The sequence below is a fragment of the Rhinopithecus roxellana genome, chromosome 8, assembly GCF_007565055.1.
Source record: "Rhinopithecus roxellana isolate Shanxi Qingling chromosome 8, ASM756505v1, whole genome shotgun sequence".
Taxonomy (NCBI): Eukaryota; Metazoa; Chordata; class Mammalia; order Primates; family Cercopithecidae; genus Rhinopithecus; species Rhinopithecus roxellana.
In genome coordinates this window covers 6892627-6906135 of record NC_044556.1, presented here as the reverse complement: position 1 = coordinate 6906135, position 13509 = coordinate 6892627, and the positions used below count along the sequence as shown (strand labels likewise).

The window sequence follows — 13509 nt, the reverse complement described above, 5'->3', positions numbered from 1 at the left end:
CACTGCGCTGAGATCACGCCACTGAGCTCCAGCCTGGGCAACAGAGCGAGACTGTCTCAAAAAAAAAAAAAAAAAAAAAAAGGAAAAGGGAAAAAGAAAGAAATCTGTTTATTTCTTCGCTTGCAAGGCACCTTGCTGTTAGTTCTCTCACAGTTATCTGCCCCAGGAACATAGAGACGATTATAGGTAAAGATCCTGTTATCTTGGACCTGGTAAAGGCTGCTGGACTAGGTATAGCTCACCCAGCCTCCAGCGTCCTGTTCATTATCTTGATTGAGAGGCTGATTTCATGGGTGTATACCTATGTCAAAATGTGTTGGATCTCCTGGGTGCCGTGGCTCATGCCTGTAATCTCAGCACTTTGGGAAGCGGAGGCGGGCAGATCACCTGAGGTCAGGATTTCAAGACCAGCCTGGCCAACGTGGTGAAACCCCATGTCCACTAAAAACACACAAAAAATTAGCCATGCATGGTAGTGGATGCCTGTCATCCCAGCTACTCAGGAGGCTGAGGGAAGAGGATCACTTGAACCCGGGAAGTGAGGTCGCAGTGAGCCAAGATCATGCCACTGCATTCCAGCCTGGGCAATAGAGACTCCATCTCAAAAAAAAAGAAAAAAGTAGGCCGGGTGTGGTGGCTCACGCCAGTAATCCCAGCACTTTGGGAGGCCGAGGTGGGTGGATCATGAGGTCAGGAGATTGAGACTATCCTGGCTAACATGGTGAAACCCCGACTCTATTAAAAATATACAAAAAATTAGCCAGGTGTGGTGGTGGGCGCCTGTAGTCCCAGTTACTTGGGAGGCTGAGGCAGGAGAATGGTGTGAACCCGAGAGGCAGAGCTTGCAGTGAGCCTAGATCACGCCACTGCACTCAAGCCTGGGTGACAGAGCGAGACTCCATCCCAAAAAAAAAAAAAGTGTTGGATCTCACACTTTAAACACGTACAGCTTCTTGCCTGTTGATTATACCTCCATAATGCTGTTTTTATTTTTATTTTTATTTTTTTTACCAGTAATAGCCCAAGTGGGCTCCCCTCACACTCCCACACGTATACTTAATCCTGTCTCTGAGTAACAATCAGTTGCTAATCCCCCACCACTACCGCTGCCCCACTACTCCACCTTTGGGGCTGGGGACCCCTCATTTTTTCCCTCCAACCCCCAGAGATCCGATCCTCTCTCCTCCCTCAGTCTTTGAGGCCTCCCTGATGGACCTCCCCCACTTACTCTGGGATGCTGGGGGCCCCTGGAGGTCTCACCCTGGCCTGACCGTCACTTATTGGGGAGAGACTTAGAGGCCGCCTTGAGTACTCCAACCTCCAGAGAGCCAGGGCTGGCTCAGAAGAAAGCCCTAGGGGAGGGAGGGGATTGGCTGGGGAGGGGGCTCTGCCTAGCATAGAAAGAGCAGGGGAGGCCTCTTAAATAGGGATTTAAATCTGATCCAGGACTTGAAAGGCAAGTGTGAACTGGCCCGGGGAAGAGGGTGGAGACGTGTTGGAAAAAGAGCACTGATGCAGAGGCCTGGGGGCTTGGGCTGGTCTTGGGAATCATAGCATCTGGATGGCATGGGGCTGAGATAACCAGAGCTTGAACAGAGCTGCAGAAGAGAGAGATGATTCCAGAAGGGTGAGGAGGTGGAGGCCCCTCTTTACTTCTTTCCCGCAGCCGGCACCAGGCCAGAGTTGGGCGGGCACCTGCTGGGGGATCCTCATGGTCCAGTATTGGTTGTAGCTTTTGAGGGGAATGATAGGAGAGATGGTTGCCAGGGAATGGTTCCAAGAAGGTAGAATAGGGGAGGAGGCTGGGGATACTCAGGGGACATGGCCCAGTTTACCGAGGCTCCTGAGCTGCCAGGGGCATAGACGTTAAGAAATTGCATGCTGAGGCTGGGTGTGGTGGCTTATGTCTGTAATCCTAGCACCTTAGGAAGCCATAGTGGGAGAATGGCTCAAGACCAGGAGTGCAAGACCAGCCTGGGCAGCATACCAAGACCCTGTGTCTACAAAAAACTAACGAAAAGGAGCTGGGTGTGGTGGCATGCTCCTGTAGTCCCAGCTGCTTGGAAGGCTGAGGCGGGAGGATCACTTAAGTCCAAGAGTTCAAGGCTGCAGTGAGGTGCAATGGTGCCACTGCACTCCAGTCTGGGCAACAGAACAAGACCCTATCTCTTTAAGAAAGAAAAACTGTGGCCAGGTATGGTGGCTCACACCTGTGAACCTGTGATCCCAGCACTTTGGGAAGCCGCTGTAGATGGATCACCTGAGGTCAGGAGCTCGAAACCAGCCTGACCAGCATGGTGAAACCCCAACTCTAATAAAAATACAAAAATTATCCGGGTGTGATGGCAAACGCCTATAATCCTAGTTATTCGGGTGACTGGGGCAAAATAATCGCTTGAACCCGGGAGGCAGAGGTTGCAGTGAGCCGAGATCGCGCCATTGCACTCCAGCCTGGGCAACAAAAGCTAAACTCCATCTCAAAAAAAAAAAAAAAGAAAAATTGCATGCTGAGCTCCTAGTACCCTGAGAGCTTAGAGGGCAAATAGGAGAAGCTTGCTTTTTGGGGAAACTTTAATCAGCAGAGGTAGGCCTGGGGAGGCCTCCACAGGATCCTATGCACCCTGAGCCCACTGTGGGGGCAAAGCAGCCCCCTCCTCACCCAAGGGAGCTTCTAGCCTTGACTCTGCCCCTTGTTGACTGAGTGACCTGTGATCTGTATCAAGTCACTTCTTTTTTTTTTTTTTTTTTTTTTTTGAGACAGAGTCGGAGTCTCGCTATGTCGCCCAGGCTGGAGTGCAGTGGCGCGATCCCAGCTCACTGCCAGCTCCGCCTCCCGGGTTTACGCCATTCTCCTGCCTCAGCCTCCCGAGTAGCTGGGACTACAGGCGCCCGCCAACACGCCCGGCTAGTTTTTTGTATTTTTTAGTAGAGACGGGGTTTCACTGTGTTAGCCAGGATGGTCTTGATCTCCTGACCTCGTGATCCGCCCGTCTCGGCCTCCCAAAGTGCTGGGATTACAGGCTTGAGCCACCGCGCCCGGCCTCAAGTCACTTCTTGCTTTGAGCCTTGGGCTTCCCAGTTCCCAAGTTTCCTTTATGGGAATGTTTATGGAGATCAATCCAACCATGCCTGTTAAGGGTGGGTTATTTTTCTAGAGAGTTTGACCACCTGAGCTAACGTCCGTGCACCCTCCCACCTGTCCATCTTTCTATTCTACTCATTCATCCATGTAGCAAACATTTAGTTGGCATCTAATGTGTCCAGCCCTGTCTGAAGCTCTGAGAATACAGCTGTGACTCAAACCACATTCTTTCATGAAACTTATGCCTTGGGGTGAAGAAGGCACCCCAATGAAACAGATCAACTGGGACAAGAGGGTTGAAGGAACTACACAGGATCAGGAGACAGAATAATATGGTGGCCTCTCTGGTGGTAGTCTGAGAAGACTGCTTGGAGGAGGTGACATTTGAGCTGAGATATGAGTGATGACACAGACATGTATGTGACTGTCTGGGGTGCAAACATGGTACAAGTGAACTTGGTGAGTTGGAAACCCAGCAAGCAGCAGTTGCTGTGGATTAAGCTGGGGAGGCAGCAGGGCCAGAATATAGAGGGCAAGAATGTGTCCAGAAATAAGGGGCTCAGGTAAGGCAGAACCTTGGACTAGAGTCCACCTTGGAGTCTTTGCGGGGAGTGGTACCTCAACCGGTGACATCTCTGGTCACTAGCACCCTGTGTGAGGCCCCTGCTCATAGAGGTTCAGAGTGGAAGAGACAGGGCCATCTGGAAGGGACAGCCAGGACCTGGTGCAGAGGCAGGCTGTGGTTATCTGCAAACAGCCCCCTTCCTTCCAGAACATCACGTGCTCCCGTCTGAGCCTCTGGCCGCAGGAATCAGGTGACCCCAGGCAGCAGGCCAGGCTGCAGGGGCGGGTGAGTGAGTCAATATATGCAAGTGTGTGTGTGTGTGTGTGTGTTTTCATCTCTGGGAGGCCCAGACATCTGGGGTCTGAATTAATTGCCTTTTTCACAACCCGGGACAAGTCCTGTATTTCCAGCTAGATTGAAAGCAAAACAAAACAAACCTATGTACATAGCTCTGATCTACTGAGCAGTGCCGGAGTCCTTGGGGGTTCGGGGAAGCCATGGGGACCAGTCCTCCTCACTCAGACCCCTGGAGGGGGACCGGGATCCTCTGCTCATTCCCCCCAACCCACCTTCCGTGTCAGTACAAAGCCCCATTCTCTTTCTTTCTCCCAATCCAGGGCTATTTTGAGCCACTAAGAAGGAGGATCAGTTTTGTTCCCAGGTGGCAGGGGCCGAGCTGGGAGTGGGGCCAGGGAGGTTTCAAACAGCAGCCAGGCTTGGGGGCGGGTGGGGTGAGGGGAGAAGAGAGACTCGGGCCGGTCACACTGGCCCTGCCACCCACGCAGTGGCTCTGCAGATGACCCCGAAGCTGCTGTCGTCCAGCCCAGCCCAAACACATCAGCTGCAGATTTAAGGGAAGGTGGCAGAGGAAAGGAAAGCTTCCAGCAGCCTTAGACACCTCAGATGCTGGAAACCGTCCTCAGGGCTTGGAAGAACCATCTAGAAGCCTCCACAGGCCAGCACCCCTTCCTTCCAGATCACTCCCCATCCTGCCCCCGCCTTGTGTCTACTGGTAACCATCACGGTTTCTAAGTTGTTTTTTTGGGTTTGTTTTTTTCCAAAACAGGATCTGCTCCGTCGCCCAAGCTAGAGTGCAGTGGTGTGATCACAGCTCCCTGCAGCCTCAAACTCGTGGGCTCAACCAGTCCTCTCACCTCAGCCTCCTGAGTAGCCAGGATTACAGGTGTGTGCCACTATGCCCACCTAATTTTTAATTTTTTTGTAAAGATGGGATCTCACTATGTTGCCCTGGCTGGTCTCCAGCTCCTGACCTTAGACAATCCTCCCACTTCAGCCTCTCAAAGTGCTGGGTGTGAGCCACTGCACCTGGTCCTCTAAATTTTACTAGGTGCTCATTCTACCTCAGGTGCCATTCACAACCACTCCATGTGGAAGAGGGACTAAATTGTTTGTTCCATTTTACAGATGAAACTGAGGCACAGACAGGCCATGTTCCATGGCTGGTAAACGGGTAAGGCAGGAATCAGGAATCAGATCCATTGTGATATCAGCATGGAGTGTTTATAAACTGCCCGCCTGCCCTGAGCCTCACAATAGCCTGATAGAACAAAGAGGGAATCTAGCTGTACCCATTTTTCAGATGGGACAACTGAGGCCCAGGAAGACAGAGGATGACAGGGAATGAACAGAAGAACTGGATCCAAAAGAGAAAAGCTAGAAATTGAGGAACACATCCCTCAGCCTCATTTCTTCCCTTCCCTCAGAAGGAGAAGTTGAACCTTGCTGGCCTGAGGTGCCTGGTTACAGCCATACCTGAGACCCTCCCATATGCCAGACTCTGCCTCAATGCCCCAGGTGCAAGGTCTCTGAGCTGCTTAACCACCCTTCAGGGAGGGCACCTGTCCCACCAACAGGTGACGAAATTGAGGCTCCCGGGGCTTTGAAGCATTGCAGCCAGGACTCCAACCAGCCTGCTGGGCTCCAGACCCTGTTATTTTCTCAAACCACAGCATCTCTTATTTATGCTTTAAGAGGGAGAAGAGGGAAGGGAACAGACAGAGACAGGTTGGTGAGGTTAGTGAGAGAGTAGGACCACTGGGGCCAGACCTCTGCAATTAGGGCATATCAGGTCTGAAGCTTCCTTGGAGAGCTCCCTGGTTTAGAAAATGCATCTGTTCCCCTTTCTGTTCCACTGAGGAAGGGATGGGCATGATTCAGCAGAGGACAGTGGAGTTTAGAACTGGTTATGCTTCCTTCTCCAATCATCCCTGCAAAAACACTGGCCAGCTCCTGACATCACAGTGAATAAGACAGGGTTGGGGGAGGGTGCTTTAACAGGATCCAAAGCAAGGCAATCAGGGGATGCTTTCAGGAGGAAGTGACAACTGAGCTGGATTTTGAAGGATGCATATGAGTTTGCCAAACAGAGAAAGAAAGTGTTTAAGCCCTTCAGGGCAGAGATGTTGCTTGTTTTCCCCACCATTTTGTGTCTTCAGCACCCAAATACTAAATGAGTATTCTAGGCAGAGGCCAGTATTTGTAAAGGCTAGGATGTGTGAAATTATATGGTCTAGTGGGAGCAGAGTATCAGCTAGTGAACTGGTGGGCATTGAAGCTGGGCACATCAGCAGAGGTGAGGCTTGAGATTGTGAGAAGCCATTGCTCCTGTGGTTCTCCCTCATCCCCTATGCTTATCATGGCTTGAATGCACCAAGGTGTGCAAGGATGCATCCAAGACCCTTGGGTGAGGAGAAAACATGGAGCTGAGGGTCTGGATGCCTGGACCTTCTGGGGACACCTAGCCCCATTCCATCTGCACCTGGGGGGTCTGTCAGAAAGTTAGCAGGGTCTCTGAGAAGGCTGCACCAGTGACTCAGAAGGCTGAGGTGGGAGGATGGCTTGAAACCAGGAGTTTGAGGCTGAAGTGAGCTATGATCAGGCCACTGCACTCCAGTCTGGGTGATAAAGTGAGACCCTGTCTCAAAAAAAAAGGGGGGGGATTGCAAATACCCTGCAGTGGTCATGGCTCTGGCTGTGAGGCTGAGTACAGTTGGGACCAGGAGTGCCAAGCTGGCCATGTGTCCTTGAGCCCCCATGGGCACATAGGATCAAGCCAACCTTGTCTGCTAGTGAAGATGGTTTCTTTTTCTTGAGAAATCAGCCACCTGGGCTGAAGTCCCCACATCCACCCAGCTGTTCATGTGTCTACTCTGGGATGCCTGGGCCTCATTGTAGGTCTAGACTAGCTGTTATCCTACACCCTTGACTGCTTGTTGGGCCACTGACTTCTAGTGCCCCTCTCTAGCCAGAGTATCCAATGCTAGCAGTTGCTCCTAATACTTCACTGATGCTTAAATGTCAGGTGCCCCATGGCATGATACTCAGCCTGCCCCTTCATGTGCATTCTCTTCCTTTTTTTTTTTCCACCCCAAAACAGGGTCTTATTGACCCCTTGCTGATAGATAGAGGATTCCATCTATTTTCATGGATTTCAACAGCAGCCACTCACTGACAAGTCCTACCCAGGCCTCACCCACCACAGGCCTGTGCCCCAAACCTGAGTAGCTCCTGCCTCCTCCACATGCCCACAGGAACATTTTAGCTGCCCACCCCTGTACCCACAATTTGTGTTGTCTGACACTTAGCCTGACTCCTGTCCTGAAATCAGCTCACCCATTCTGGTTCATCCAGTTCTTCAGATTGGAAGGCTGACAGCTTCAGTGGCCAAGTGGGGTGAGGGGGAAGATGGAATTAAGATTGGTAATCAGCTGACTTTGAGAGGGGAGATTATCTGGGTGAACCCAGTGTCATCACAAGGGTCCTAAAATGAAGAAGACGGAGGCAGGAGAGCTATTGTCAGAATGACGAGATGGGAGAAAGACCCAATGAGCCATTGCTGGTCCTGAAGATGGAGAAAGGGACCAGGAGCCGGAGGATGCAGGCAGCCTCTAAAGCCAGAAAAGGCAGGAAATGGCTGGGTGTGGTGGCTGGAGCCTGTAGTCCCAGCTACTCAGGAGGCTGAGGCAGGAAGATGGCTTGAGCCCAGGAGATTGAGGCTGCAATGAGCTGTGATTGTGCCACTGTGTTCCAGACTGGATGACAGAGTGAGATTCCCTCCCCGCAGAAAATATAGTCTCTTAGCAATTTTCCAGTATATACTATGTTATTAACTAAAATCATCATGATGTACAGTAGATCTCTTGGACTTACTACTCCTGCTAACTGAAATTTCATATCCTTTGACCAATATCTTGACAATTTCCTCTCCCAACCCTTCTCTTCTCTGGCTCCACTTTGGAAAGCATTTGGCTCTTGGGGGGCCCCACCTCTAAAATGTCTCTGGAATCTATCCCCTTATCTCTACCTCATCTCACCTGGACACACCAGAGTACCCTCTTCTGGCCTCCAAAATGCTATGCCCTGCATGGCAACCAACACCCTGAGGATCCCTGCATTTTTCAAAATAGAACCAAGGGCAGTGGAACCCCCACATTCACCTGGTGGGAGTGTAAAATGGTGCAGTCTCACCCTGGAAAGCAGTTTGCCCACCTCAGCCTCCCAAAGTGCTGGGATTATAGGGGTGAGCCACCATGACCGGCTGCCCCCCAGGCTGGTCTTGAACTCTTGTCTTCAAGCAGTTCTTCTGCCTCAGTCTCCCAAAGTGCTGGAATTACAGGCATGAGCCACTGCACCTGGGTCTATTTTTATTTTATTTGTATATTTTTATTTTTTATTTACTCTGTTTTTGGAGACAGGTATCACTCTGTCATTCAGGCTGGAGTACGGTGGCATGATCACAGCTCATTGCAGCCCTGAACTCCTGAGTTTAAGCGATCCTCCTGCCTCTGCCTCATGAGTAGCTGGGATTACAGCCACATGCCACCATGCCCGGCTAATTTTTATATTTTTTGTAGAGACAGAGTTTCACTATGTTGTCCAGGCTGGTCTCAAACCTCTGGGCTCAAGCAATCCTCCTGTCTCAGCCTCCTAAACACTAGGGTTATGGTATTTTTATTTTTATTTATTTATTTTATTTATTTTTGAGACGGAGTCTTGCTCTGTCACCCAGGCTGGAATGCAGTGGCGTGATCTTGGCTCACTGCAGCCTCCGCCTCCCAGGTTCAAGCGATTCTCCTGTCTCAGCCTCCTGAGTAGCTGGGATTACAGGCGCCCGCCACCATGCCCGGCTAATTTTTGTATTTTTAGTAGAGACAGGGTTTCACCATGCTGGCCAGGCTGGTCTCAAACTCCTGATCTCAAGTGATCATAGAGGGTCTCCCTATGTTGCCCAGGCTGGTCTCAAACTCCTGGCCAAGCGATCCTCCCAGCACTTGGCCTCCTGAAGTGCTGGGATTACAGGCGTGAGCCACCGCGCCCAGCCTGTTTTTATTTCGTAACATGGCAAGGTTGTCATGAAGAACTGACAAAACTAAGCTATGATGACAAAAGAAAAGCTTAGTGGGGGGCAGGGTAAGGTGGCTCATGCCTATAATCCCAGCAATTTGGGAGGCTGAGCAGGGAGGATCGCTTGAGCCCAGGAGATCAAGTCTGCAGTAAGCTATGATTGCACCACTCTACTCCAGCCTGGGCCACAGAGTGAGACCCTGTCTCAACAAAAAAAGCAAAAACAAAAATTGGAATGGAATGGATGTTACCTTTGGGTGACAGGATAGCGGTGGAGGTTGACTGGGAAGAGGCGTGAAGGAAGTTTCTAGAGGGAATATTTGTGATGGGAGATTGGATTAGCCAGGGATATAGTTTTGTCCAAACTCAGTGACTATACCTTAAGATGTATGCAGGCCAGGTGCAGTGGCTCACGCCTGTAATCCCAACACTTCAGGAGGCCAAGGCGGGAGGATCGCTTGGCCAGGAGTTTGAGACCAGCCTGGGCAACATAGGGAGACCCTCTCTTTACACAAAAATTTTAAAAATTAGCCAGTTATGGTGGTGTGTGCCTATGGTCCTGGCTATGCGGAGGTTGACGTGAAAAGACTACCTGAGTCCGGGAGGTCAAGGCTTCAGGGAGCCATGGTCACTGCACTCCAGCCTGGGTCACAGAGTGAGACCCTGTCTAAAAAAAACGAAAAGCCTGCATTTCACTTGGGTAAATTTTACCTTGAAAGAAAAAACCCATAAGCAAATATTGAACCCTAGTTAATGATCTGTGTGCTGACATGTGTAGGGGTGATGTGGTCTGAGGTCAGCTGCCTACTTTGGAATGCATCGGGAATAACCAGATAGACGGATGGGTGGATAGAGGGATGGACAGGCAGATGCAGAGACAGATGGGTGATGGAATAAATAGAACGGAACACAAAGGGGAGAATGTAGTGGTGGGAATACAGGTATTCACTGTAAAATTCTTTCAACTTTTCCATAGGTTTGAAATGTTTGTTATAAAATGTTGGGGGAAGGCCGGGTGTGGTGGCTCATGCCTGTAATCCCAGTACTTTGGGAGGCTGAGGCAGGCAGATCACTTGAGGTCAGGAGTTTGAGACCAGCCTGGCCAACATAACGAAACCCCATTTCTACTAAAAATACAAAAATTAGCCAGGTGTGGTGGTGTAATCCCAGCTACTTGGGCACAAGTATTGCTTGAACCTGCAAGGTGGAGGTTGCAGTGAGCTGAAATCGCGCCACTGCACTCCAGACTGGGCAGCAGAGTGAGACTTCATCTCAAAATAAAATGTTAGAGGAAATAATCCAGATTCTTCCCTGTGGCCCCCATGCCTTGCAGGCTCTGTGCTGCCCCTCATCACCTACCTGCCCTCCTCTCCTCCCTCTCTCCCCCTCGCTCACTCTGTACCAGCCACACGGGCCTCCTCGCTGTTCCTCCAACATGCCAGGCATGGTCCTGCCTCAGAGCCCTTGCACCTGCTGTGTATGTATCTAGAAAGCCTCTCCCCTAGCCCCACTTTCTTGTGTGCAAACCCACAACCTTCTCTTTTTTTGTTTTTCCCAAATATAGGGTCTTGCTTTGTCCTCTAGGCTGGAGTACAGTGGTGTGATTATAGCTCCCTGCAGCCTCAAACTCCTGGGCTCGAGTCGGACTCCCACCTCAGCCTCCTGAATAGCTAGAAGTACAGATACATGCCACCACACCTGACTGCTTTTTAAATTTTTTGTAGAGACAGAGTCTCGCTATGTTGCCCAGTCTGGTCTTGAACTCCTGGGCTCAAGCAATTCACCTGCCTCGACCTCGCAAAGTGTTGGGATTACAGGTATGAGCCACTGTGCCTGGCCTGACCTCATCTTTGGTTTTTTTTTTTTTTCCGAGACGGAGTCTCGCTTTGTCGCCCAGTCTGGAGTGCAGTGACATGATCTCAACTCGCTGCAACCTCTGCCTCCCAGATTCAAGTGATTCTCCTGCCTCAGCCTCCCAAGTAGCTAGGGTTACAAGCACATGCCTGGCTACTTATTTGTGTATTTTTAATGGAGACGAGGTTTCACCATTGAACTCCTGACCTCAGGTGATCCACCTGCTTCAGCCTCCCAAAGTGTGGGATTACAGGCATGAGCCACCATGCCTGGCCTCACCTCTTCATCTTTAAATCCCAGCTCAGATGGTGCCTCCTTAGAGAGCATCTCCTTGATCACATTTAAAATCATGCCACTCTGTTTTCTACTCGGCCCCGTTACACTTTCATATCTCATTCATTTGTGAATCTGTTTCCTTGTTTATTGGCTGCCTTCTCTGTTGGTCTATGAACTGGGCAGGAATGTGTTGGCTTCGTTCCCCTGCTGTGTCGCCAAGACCCAGCCCTGACCTGGCATGTACAAGTCAGCTGGAGAACATCTCTTGCCTGGATGGATGGACAGACAGATGCATAGATGCAAGGACAGATGGATAAATGGATGGATGGAAGGGGAAATGGATAGAAGGGTAGATGGAAGAATAGAGGGACAGAAGAATGGGTGGGTGGAAGGATACATAGGTGAGTGATGAGTGGATAGACAGATGTTTAGATGGGTGGACAGATAGATGATGGGTAGATGGACAGATTTTTGGATCGGTGGATGGAAAATTGGGTGGACAGATGGATAATGGCTGGATGGATGAATGGGTAGGTGGATAGATGGTTGGATGGACAGATGTTTGGATAGGTGGATGGGCAGGTAGGCAGATGTTTGGATGGGTGGATAGATGGATGATGGGTAGGTGGATAGATGATGGTTGGATGGACAGATGTTTGGGTGGGTGGATAGATGATGGGTGGTTTGGATGGGTGAACGGATGGATGATGGGTAGATGGATGGATGTACAGGTGGGTGGACAGATGTTTGGATGAGTGGACAGATGGATGATGGGTGGACGGATGAATGGGTAGGTGGATAGATGATGGATGGACAGATGTTTGGATGGGTGGACAGAGGGATGAATGGGTAGGTGGATGGATGATAGGTAGATGGATGAATGAATGGGTGGATGGATGGACGAACGGGTGGGTGGACAGATGTCTGGATGGATGATGGGTGGGTGGACAGGGATGGATGAATGGGTAGGTGGGTGGATGGATGATGGATGAATGCGTGAGTGGACGGATGGATAATGGGTAGATGGATGAGTGGATAGGTGGATGATGGGTGGATGGACAGCTATTTTGATGAACGGATTGATGGGTGGGTGGACAGATGTTTGGATGGGCGGACAGAGGGATGGATAGGTAGATAGATGGACGGGGGGGATGGGTGGACAGATGAATGAATGAACAAACTTTCGAGTGGGAACCACTGTGGTAGGCCGGACCCTTGGCTCAAGATCTCAGGAAAGGGAGCAGCTCTTTGGGCTCCTCAGGCAGGCTGGGACATGCTGGCCAGAGCTGCCCCACCTTGACCGCCACTCCGTTATCCGGCAAGCTCAGTCATGCGATAGGCTGTCTTACCCACTTGCTTTGTGGGCTCTGGGATAGCAAGTGAGACTTCTGAAATTCCCAGCTACAGGGGAGTCTACCTTCCAAAGATGCCCAGGAAAGGAACTCTGGGTTTTTTTTTTTTTTTTTTTTTTTTTTGAGACAGAGTCTTGCTCTGCCACCTAGGCTGGAGTGCAATGGCGCGATCTCGGCTCACTGCAACCTCCGCCTCCCAGGTTCAAGGGAGGTTCTCTGCCTCAGCCTCCCAAGTAGCTAGGATTACAAGCGCACACCACCATGCCTGGCTAACTTTTGTATTTTTAGTAGAGACAAGGTTTCACCGTGTTGGCCAGGCTGCTCTTGAACTCCTGACCTCATGATCCACCTGCCTCGGCCTCCCAAAGTGCTGGGATTACAAGCAGTGAGCCACCGTGCCCAGCCTCTGGATTTCTTTAAATCCTTCATCTTTGGGGGCTGCTTCAGAGGCAGCTTCCTGCAGTGGAAAGAAACCTTCCTGGACATTTGAGGACTCAAGTTTTGTTTTGTTTGAGACGGAGTCTCGCTCTATTGCCCAGGCTGGAGTGCAGTGGCGCGATCTCGGCTCACTGCAAGCTCCGCCTCCCGGGTTCACGCCATCCTCCTGCCTCAGGCGCCTGAGTAGCTGGGACTACAGGCACCCACCACCTCGCCCGGCTAATTTTTCGTATTTTTAGTAGAGACAGGGTTTCACCATGGTCTCAATCTCCTGACCTTGTGATCCGCCCGCCTCAGCCTCCCAAAGTGCTGGGATTACAGGCGTGAGCCACCGCGCCCAGCCTTTTTTTTTTTTTTTTTTTTTTTTGAGACAGAGTTTCGCTCTGTTACCCAGGCTGGAGTGCACTGGCATGATCTCGGCTCACTGCAACCTCCTCCTCCCAGTTTCAAGCGATTCTCCTGCCTCTGCCTCCTGAGTAACTGGGATTATAGGCGCCTGCCACCATGTCTGGCTAATTTTTGCATTTTTAGTAAAGAGGGAGTTTCGCCATGTTGGCCAGGCTGGTCTCAAACTCCTG

The 13509-nt window shown here is 50.8% G+C and overlaps 1 protein-coding gene across 8 annotated transcripts in view; it reads left to right on the top strand.

The window, feature by feature from the left end:
• Positions 1-13509, top strand: part of CERS4 (ceramide synthase 4) — a 51843-nt gene that overhangs the window by 25490 nt on the left and 12844 nt on the right. For 2 of the 8 annotated variants that reach the window (XM_030936896.1, XM_030936895.1), the window contains exon 1: positions 4776-4830. The exons of 5 other annotated variants lie outside the window; for them this stretch is intronic. The gene's annotated coding sequence lies outside the window, so the exon portion shown is untranslated. Of the gene's footprint in view, positions 1-4772; positions 4831-13509 lie in introns of those variants that run through there. One more of the 8 variants, XM_030936899.1, reaches the window with a different exon arrangement.